This window comes from Chenopodium album, chromosome 13 (assembly GCF_948465745.1).
Source record: "Chenopodium album chromosome 13, dcCheAlbu1.1, whole genome shotgun sequence".
NCBI lineage: Eukaryota > Viridiplantae > Streptophyta > Magnoliopsida > Caryophyllales > Amaranthaceae > Chenopodium > Chenopodium album.
In genome coordinates, this window is record NC_137846.1 from 49961205 (window position 1) to 49971404 (window position 10200).

Here is a 10200-nt window from a genome sequence, read left to right on the forward strand (position 1 = left end):
ATGATTTTTTTACCAAATTTATATTTAAGAACAAAGACATCCAGGTTAGTTATACAACACTCTCCCCTTACCAATTTAATTAGTTGACAAACTTTGATCGACACATGGTTTGGGCAATAATAATGAATTACCTTATATAAAAGGTATAAAAGATATGAAATTATATATATATATATATATATGTTAGCTAAATATTGAAAAAATATCTTTGTTGGTATAGTAGAAGATTGTTTAGGAAGATTTGACAAAAATTAAAAAAAATAAAAAGAAAAAACATTTTGAGGAAAAATACAAGACCAGGAATTGACACGTGTCATTCCAAGTGTCTGTTTTAGTATTATATTATTATTAATTAATTGTTAAGGTACTTGGATATTGTGTAAAATGTTACACTGTGTTAGTTATAATTTAAATTGACAATGATAATGCATTATTATTTTGATATGCTAGATATATAATAGGTAATAATAATAAGGAAAGCTTCGTATTACAGTCATGTTATATATGTATAGATATATCATATATGGTACTATAATAAATACTTGACTACTCCGTATCATACAATTTTGTCTTTTGTGAATTAAGTAATAAATATGAGTACTCTGTAGAATCAATAATTCAAGCATATATTACTTGAGTACAACCCACAGTGATTTACCACTATTATGGACTATGATTTACTACTATTATGGGTATGGATTAGGGAATTTGTGTTTAGGGTTGGTATATCCTGCACAATACAATCAATATATATGTCAATTTCCTTCATGGTTTGTTAGAGAATTTCCGCTCCGATCCGACAGTAAATATATAACAAGAAGCATGTTCCACTTAGGGATTGGCTTGGCGGCGTTGGTGTTTTAAGTTCTACGTTGATGTTTTCATTTCATTATCGATTTTCATATTAGCACGTTATAATCCGAACACTACACGTATAGCAAGTTCATATTACACATAAATTAGCCATAACAATATATTTTGCTTGTGTAGTTGTTTGGTGATTCACATCGTAACTTATAGCTGAGATTACAAGGTCGAACCTAAAATATTGTAGGTTGATTTCCATACTTAGACCATCTCCAATGGTGAGACTCAAGTTTGAGTATTGAAATATAAAATGAGTTGTTTTTTTTACCTCCAATGTGATACCATACCCACTTATCAATTTAACAACTCATGTGAAATCTAATTTCCCGATGAGACTCTTTAAAATATACAAATGTCACTTTCAATTTATGGCCCACCAAATTCATTTCTTTTTTAATATCAACTATTGTAAAATTAAAAAATAATAATAAAAAAAGATAAACTTAAATAAATTACAAAATATATTAGAATATTGACAAGGGGCCTACACTTTTTGTCAAATGAGATTCAAAGTTGAGTATCTAAACTTAGTAACTTTCTTTTGGAGTTGCTAAGTTTAGATACCAACTTATTGGTATACATTGTAAAAAATACTCTGTCTCTCTCCTAAAATACTCACTAGAGTCTCACCATTAGAGAGGGTCTTACAATAATAGCTAAGCTATCAAGTGTTGTAGGATAAATACAAACTTATGAATTTTTTTTTAAAATTTTAAATTTTTTTTTTTTTTTGAAAATGAGGAGGTGAAAAAAAAAATAAAAAAAATAAAAGGAAAGAGTAATGATGAAGTTACCAAAAGAAGGAAGGGTGACAGAAGGTGCGTTAACCATGAGCCACCTGCTTGTTTTGGTACTCGACCATCACCCAACCCCTCTTTTGGTCCCGACCACTCCTGCATTTTCCGCCTCCCTCTTTCCCCCTTTTTTTAGGGACCACTTTTAACTGCTTCTAGTAGTAAGATCACCATAAAATTCATTTTCATCATCATATCAATTTTTTTTTTTTTTTTTTTTTTTAAAAAAAATAAATTCTCACCTTTACTGTTTTCTACTTGTACTATACAAATTTTTCATTTTAATCTATTTTTTAGCTTGAAAAAACTCGATTCCCACTAATTAACTTGTGCATTAATTATAACAACATGAAATGAAATTTTAATGTGACAAAAAATATTCCACTATTTTTTTTAATACATAATTCTCATAATCCCCATTTTTTAAGGCACTACAGTCCAACTTAACTCGTCATCTACGGTGAGAAAAGAAAAATGTAATTTAAATTAGTAACGAAAATCAAATAAAAAGATCAAAGAGACGGGATATTGACTTTTGAGTGAATTGTTTGTGATGAATTAAAAGCTTATTCTTATTCACCTCCTTGAAATTAAACAGCGGGAACTATAGAAGAAATTGAGCTTTGAGGGTCGATAGGTTGTGTATAATTTTTTTTTATTACTCTAACTCACTTACTTAGACACGTACATACACATACTAATACCTTATTATTAATGCTAAGAAAGTTGCAATAATATTAATAGCTTTACTTGAGCTCTAAACTTATACCATAACTATACTAACTTGGCATATCGGTCGGTTCCTTTAGTTAATTGTTTCTGCTATGAATAACTTGCATTGTTCTTCAAAATGCATGATCTTTACAATTAATTCGAGTTTTCTCCTTAATAGTAATCTAGAATTAACATTCTTTATACTGCCACTCTTCCACAATGTTAAAGTCATTATTCACTACTTAGCTTTTATTTTGTTGCAATCTAACTCATCCACGATCCACCAAATGAAACTATATATCTCAAAACTTTACTAGTAAGGAACGTCTATATTATCAAATACTTTACATGAATAAGTTCAAACTTTGCTCCAATTGTGATAATAAGTAGAATTGTGTATTGCTCCAATTGTGTTAATGCGAATGAAATTATATTTACACAATGTATCCATAGATAGAGAATCTTTACACCTTTATGGATACATACATAGTCAATTACCGTGAAATGTAGGCCCAATATAATTTATATATACTCCGTATATTTAGAATATCTTATTACGTGTACGTATGTTATGAAATGTATCTTATTTGTATCAAAGTCATTTTCCAAAGATGACTTCCTTTGTGAAATAGAAGTATCATTTCATATTAATTAGCATGTTTTGAGCTCTCTACTTTTATTTTGATGATGATGATGTACAAGTTGATAGGGATTGTTGGTTTAATATAATGGTTTTATTCACTTTACTCATTTTAGACAAGTTTGGGTAAAAATGCTTGAAACAAAATCATCATGTCCTAGTACATTGTACCAACTTAATAAACAACAAAGATATCATATCCTTGTTGAAACAAAGATATATTATATATACCATTGTTACATGGAATAAATTTGTCCAAATATGAGAAAAATTTATTTCTTGGATAATTTCTTTTACATTGCCATTTAAAGTTGCTATTAAAATGAAGATATATATATATATATATATTGGTAGACCGTAGACCTAGATCAAGGGTGGACATTTTGAATACATGTTAATTTTATACTTTGAAGTACATTAATTTGGGAAAATCTACTAGAATATCTATTGTAAAGAATTATTGCTTAGTACAAATTTATCATTCACTGAAAAACATGATTACAACTTTAACTTACATAAAATACAAAAAGGGATAAATGGAGCAATTAATTAAAGAAATAATAATGAGATATATGCTCTCCAGCTCCTAATCTTATTGTTGCAAACCTTATAAAAATCAAATGTACTCTCTACTTTTTATATATATATTTGTCCAAAAATAATAATCACATATTTCATACTCTATTCGTTTTAAAATTTGATTTTTGTATTATCTACGACATACACTACTTTTGGTCGTTGTTTGTGCTTTAACTTGGCTTGTTCTGATTTACTGAACTGAAGTGATTGGAGTTAAACTGAACTGAACTGAACTGAATATTTTACGAGAGAAGGAAATTAGGAACTGATTGGAGCTGAACTGAACTGAACTGAACTAAAAAGAAATTAAGCTGAAGAGAACAGAGTCTTATACGAAAGACATAAGATTAAACATACGGAGTAATCAAGTTCTATATGAATATTTGTTATGATTGTCTTAATGATTTTCAAATATGGAGCATGGATAATTTTCTATACAGAGTATTTTATACTTTTTGATAATTTTTATACTTCGTACTTGTATATCATTGGTCATCATTGTACATTTATACATTTGCCACATTGTAATTCATCTTAGCATTTCCTTACATAAAAAAAACAGAAACAAAAACAAAAAGAGAGAGTAGCACTGAAAAGGACAACATCCAAAAGACCAAATTTCTTTCTGACTGAAATTCATGTTATTTGGTTCACCCTTTTTATACCACACCGCACTTCATCATCTTCTTCTTTTCTACCTTCACTCCACTCCTTCACTTTCTCTCTCTACACAAAAAAAATGGCAACTCCCCTTCATTTCATCACCTCAAACAATGACCCAAACACAACCTCCTCAAACACCAACACCAACCAATGGTCCATCATGAACCCACCACAACCCACAAACCATCACTACCCCATCCTTAAGCCGGTTTCGAACCCGAAACCTCGAGGCCGAAAGAGCGGCAACAAGTCCCAAAATGGTCCTAAAAACAAGACGCCTCAAAGAGGTGTTGGAATGGCTGAGCTCGAACGCCTTCGCCTTCTTGATGAACAACACTCCTCCCCTTTGCCTTCGCCTTGTTCCGATCCTCGGGTTAACCCGTCTTTTCATCATTCGAATAACCCGCTTTCCGGTGTACCGGTGATTCGTTACTGTTTACCGAGTCAACCCGTTTCTGACCCGAGGTTGACTCACCGGGTCGGCATTCCTGAGTCAGCTTCAGCTCCTTACTATCCAGAGCTTCCTTCAATGCCAAACCCTTCTTCACTTGATCACTCAATTCTTACTTCTTTCAAGGTTTGCTTATTATTTTTACTGTTCCATTGATTTTTTAATTTAAATAATAGATAAATAATTTAAACCCTTTTTTTTAGGGGTTGTTGGGTGATTATTATTAATATTAGTGGATAAATGATAATATATCTGTATTAAAAATAATTGTTATTAACTGAAATTTGGTTTGAATTTGATGCTGCAGAAGAAGAGGGTAATTGGTGAGGAAACAATAGGGTTTTCAAAAGGGTATAATGGTCATTTTGGTGGCTTTGATCTGAAAAATGGAGACAATTATAATCAATTCTTGGCATTTAACAATGGAGGATATTCTGTTCTTCCTACTACTACCAGTGGCAGTGAGGTATTCAAAGTTTCAAACTGAATTTGTTTAATTTACATAAAAAAATTTTAAAAATATATTAACATAAATTATTAATTTCTCAAAGTTTATACTATATGATTGATCACGAGTACCTATTTACAAAAATTAAAATATTTAATTTCTCAGTTTTTAATTTATGTAATTTATGGAATTATTAAAAGAACGTTATGGAGCTGAGTATAATTGTTGATTTTTAATCACCTTTTTTTTTTCTTTTTTTTTTTTTTTTTTTTTTTTGGTAAAGGAAATGATAACATAAAATTTATAATCAAATTTATAAGTAACCATGTACTTGTATACAAATATTTTGTAAATTCTAAGTATGTTAAAATCATGAATGATAGCAGATATTTTATAATTTCAAAATTTGAGTTTTATAAATTTGCTCATGAAAATTGTTGGGTATTTTTGTACTCTATTTTCTAATATAAATTGGTCAAATAATAATGAGAAAATGATGAACAAAATATATTTCAGGTGGTAGCAATTCACAGAAAATGGAGTGGATCAGGAAATGTAATGATGGAGTATGGATTTTTCCCAGGAAAATCAGAAGAAAACATGATCAAACTCGACCGTGACGACAATGATAACACCATCAACAATTACTACAACAAAATGGAAGATTTAAACCTAAAAATGGGTTTTATTTCAGATTCTTCATCACCTTCTCCATCTCCCTCTTCATCATCATCCTTATCTTCTCTCACAACATCAACTACAACAACTTCCAACTCTTCTGTTGACTTGTCCTTAAAGCTTTCTAATTACTAAAAATTAATTACAACTTTTTTTTTTTTTCCTTACTAAAATCTGATCTTAATTTGAAGTTGTAATTATTAATCAATTAATGGGTTTTTTCTTTTTTTTTTTTTTGGTGGGGATGAGAAATTAACTTTCTGTTATTTTACATAATTTAGTGAAATGATCAGACCTAAACCTAAAAAGTACTGATTAAATTTTGCTTCTTTTGCTTACTCCTTTCTTGCAGTAAGTCTGTTCTTGTTCTGCTACCAAAACTGTAGTATGACATTAATTATCAATTTATAATGTAGTACAAGTATGTTTTTATATTGGGTATTGTAGTATCTTTCTTGGGTGTGATTATTAAATGAGTGAATCTTATGTTATTTATGATAATAATGATAAATATAAAGCCTAGACATTTATTGATTGGGTATGTACAGTATATACTTCTATAATTCAAGATTCATAAATAAATATGCATGATTTTAATTTTAATTTTTTTTGTTTTAGCAGTGCAACATTAATTAAAGTGGTCAGGATCTATGATTCAGTTTTTAGATGGCCAATGCAGTTAGTGTGATTGTACTTTTACAAAGTTTTTGATGTTCAACACTTATTTGCTGTTTTGTTGATCTAGCACACAAATTAAGCATTGCTTTAAAGTTATGACATGATCAATAGTACTTGTAGTATGTTTCTATTCTGTCCGTCTCTAAATTATGTTTTTTTTACGTTAATTAAGTGTATGGGACAAGGGCTGGACTTTAATTGTCCATATATGTCAATCCCACATTTTTGACTAAGGATTAATTATACCACTAGGACATGCAGGTTAATGTATATACTCGTATGATATGATCAAACTACGAGTATAATAATGTGATCTGTGTAACTAACAATATTAAGGCTAAATGAATGAATTAGTGTGAAGCTGTCTCGACCATACATCCTTTAGCCCCTATTTAATATGTCTCGATCATACATTCATAAGAGAATTTATCCAATTATCATTACATTTCCACATTAAAATAGGTATGTAGCTTGTCAGATAATTATATGTTGATGATGAACAACATCATTTGTAAAGTAAGATTGACCAAATGATGAAAAATGTCAAATCAATGGTACTCGATGAGTTCTCTGAGTATAAACTTCAGTTAGATTGTGCCTTTTTGCACAAGTAGACAGTAGCTAGTACACAAAGTTCTTGACATTGCCAGACTGGTAGTTGCAAATAAGCTAAGCTTTTCCCTATCTAGCTTTGTGATCTCAAGGCATGAGTTAACTTTGTTTTGCACATAGTTGTTCCGATGGATTTTAAACCAATAATATATTGGTAAAATTAATCGATAAAAGCACGAATACTTTTATATTTTGAAGCGAAGGGAGTATACATCCGGACTCTGGATTAAGGAGAAGTTTAAAGCTAAGATTACTATCATGCCAGCAGACAATATTATCAACATTATTTCTCTAGGGATCTAAAATTCCATATGCCCCTATGAATGAAGCAGCAGATCAAGGAGTTTTTCAGATCCCAAGGAATATTATTATAGGGATAAGGGTTAGGGTTGAGGAGGGTGCCTTTTCATTTAAGTGTTAATGTCCTCATTAATTTGGAGTCATTTTAGCTAGCTAGCTACATCTATGCTAGTGGTTATATGTCCCAAATAGTTTTGGCTTGATCTAGGGCATTCTATTAATGTATGAGCTATATGAAATCTTCAAGAGAGATGGAATAATAACGCTTTTAATTTAAGGGTCAGGTTTGGCAGGCTAGCTAAGACAACATCGTAATCAAATGTCTACTTCGTATTACTGTAGGGACACTTTGAGGGTGGGGATCCCTTACCCTTCCCCCTCACTCTCAAAGTGTTTGACCCGCAAATATCGGATCCAAAAAACCGTGAGGATTGAGATACGATTTGGGTCTTTCTCCTTATCTTAAAAAAAAAAAAAAAAAAAAAAAAAAAAATAGTCATATCGTCCCAACCTTTATAAACACGTCCTTAATACTTGTACAGTCGTACACAATAATCAAAGATATTCTACGATTTCGCTGATATTTCCATATCACTTTATCCCGTTCACAATTAGTACCAGTAAGTGCCTTTTAATAAATACGTAGTATTGATTATTTCTTGTCAAAAAAAAAATGTTAATTATTTGACATCCTTTTCCGACTTTTATTACTTGTATAATTTCATTTTAATTAAGATATTGTACTTTATTTATTACGCTTATGTAGCAAGTGATTTTTCTAAAGATAATTTCGGATATTCTCAAAACCCAAAATGGTGAATTCTAGTACCAAAGTTGAATCCAAAAAGTAGCTTAAATATAGCATTGGCTACATATCTAGAGAACACCACCCTTAGACTAGCTACCAAATCTCTCTGTATGTGTCTCTATAACAGCAGACTCTTGAAAGTTCAAACAAATGGAGTAGTATAGTAGGCATCTGTTTTTTTTAGTTCTACTTACAGAATTCACTATATCTTATTTTAGGTAATGCATAAAAACCCGTGAAGAACATATCAAATATCATATTTACATTATTATAATGTGAATAATACATGAAAATAACCCCCCAAAAAAAAAAGGAAAAAAAAAAAAGCAAAGTTAGAAAAATGAAGCATAAGGGTCTGTTCTTATTGACTAAACTGAGCTGAACTGAACTGAATTGAACTGAATATTTTATGAAAGAAGGAAATTAAGAAGTGAACTGAATATTTTATGAAAGAAGGAAATTAAGAAGTGAACTGAAATGAATTGAACTTATTAGAGCTGAACTGAACTGAAAATAAACTGAAAAGAACAAGCCCTAAAAATGGTAAATGTAAGAGGGGCAGTAGAGAGCAGACTGATCATATGTCTAAGCCAATCGGCTCATCTGATCTGCCGACTTTTTTTTACTCTTGCAAATTGCAAAATTCCATTATTATCTATTTTTACCAATTCAATTTTTTTTTTTTTTTTTTTTAAAAAAAAAAAGTAGTGTAAACTTTTTAAGAAATTTCTTCTTTTTTGATTGGTTGAAAAACTCATAATTTACGACTAGCTAGTCTTTCTGTGAGGTCTTCCAAAGGGAGGTTTGTGATGTATGAGTAAATGCATAACGAGGGGCATAGGGGTCATTTCACGTAAATGTATTTCTGAATTTAGAGTAGTACCATTGGGTGATCAATTGTATCATTGGATGATAAAATAGTACGTACTATATATGTATGTAGTGGTACTATATATTAATTCAGTGGTACTCACTACGTGTAAAAATAATATCACTACATAGTCAATGGTATTATCTAAGCTTTCAATAGTATATTTAAAAGTGACCCCACTTACCCATCTCTCTCCTCCTTCCTCTCACCCCTATGTGCTTTTTAATATTTTATTATTTGTTATGCATTTACAAATGCATAACAAACCTACATTAATACTTCCTCGTCTTTCTGTATCTTATTTCATTAACAATAGTTGTTTGTTGGCTACTACACTACCGAGTACAGTACATTGTTGTTTTTATGTACATTAATACTTCCTCCTTTCTCGTCTTTCTGTATCTTATGTGTCTGACATTACCATTGTTGTAGTACATACTTAAGTACAACATTTTACCAAAAATCATACTAATAGTGTTCAGAATTCGATATAAGGTGGTCTAATTTCCTTCAAAAATAAAGATTTAAAACCTTAGATTGTTATTTGTACATACTTGGTAATCGGAATTTATTGTGTAATCAATTTCTGTACAAATGTAGTTCAAGTGTTTAATGTGCTAAGGAATTAAAAGTGTACGACTCATGTAATCTACATAAGCTATTAGGTAAAACTTTCAAAGTTAAATAATGCATGATATTTGTTTATTTCGGAGTTTTACAATTAATGAACTTTTTTGAAGTAAATCGAATTTTACTTAGAAATCGGATTAAAGGAATATAATGATTTTCTTATACATAGGAGTAAAAATACGGTCAAATTTTAATTAGATCAATATAAACGTAAAGAGAACGGAGTAAAATCAAACAAGACTTATGTATACTAAACAAGATTAAATCATACCTAAATTCATATTTTAATTTGTTTTACTCTACATTGATTTTTTTTTTTGGTCAACATACTGTAACAAAGAAAAATACGTAGTAAACAAAATTTGTAAGGAAAAATAATAAAAAGCGTGGACGGCAGGATTCGAACCTGCGCGGGCAAAGCCCACATGATTTCTAGTCATGCCCGATAACCACTCCGGCACGTCCAC

General features: G+C 30.2%; 1 non-coding gene across 1 annotated transcript; it reads right to left on the minus strand.

Moving 5' to 3' along the window:
• Positions 1 to 10118: 10118 nt before the first annotated feature.
• Positions 10119 to 10200, minus strand: TRNAS-AGA (transfer RNA serine (anticodon AGA)). Its single transcript has one exon. It is a non-coding gene; the product is annotated as a tRNA-Ser (tRNA).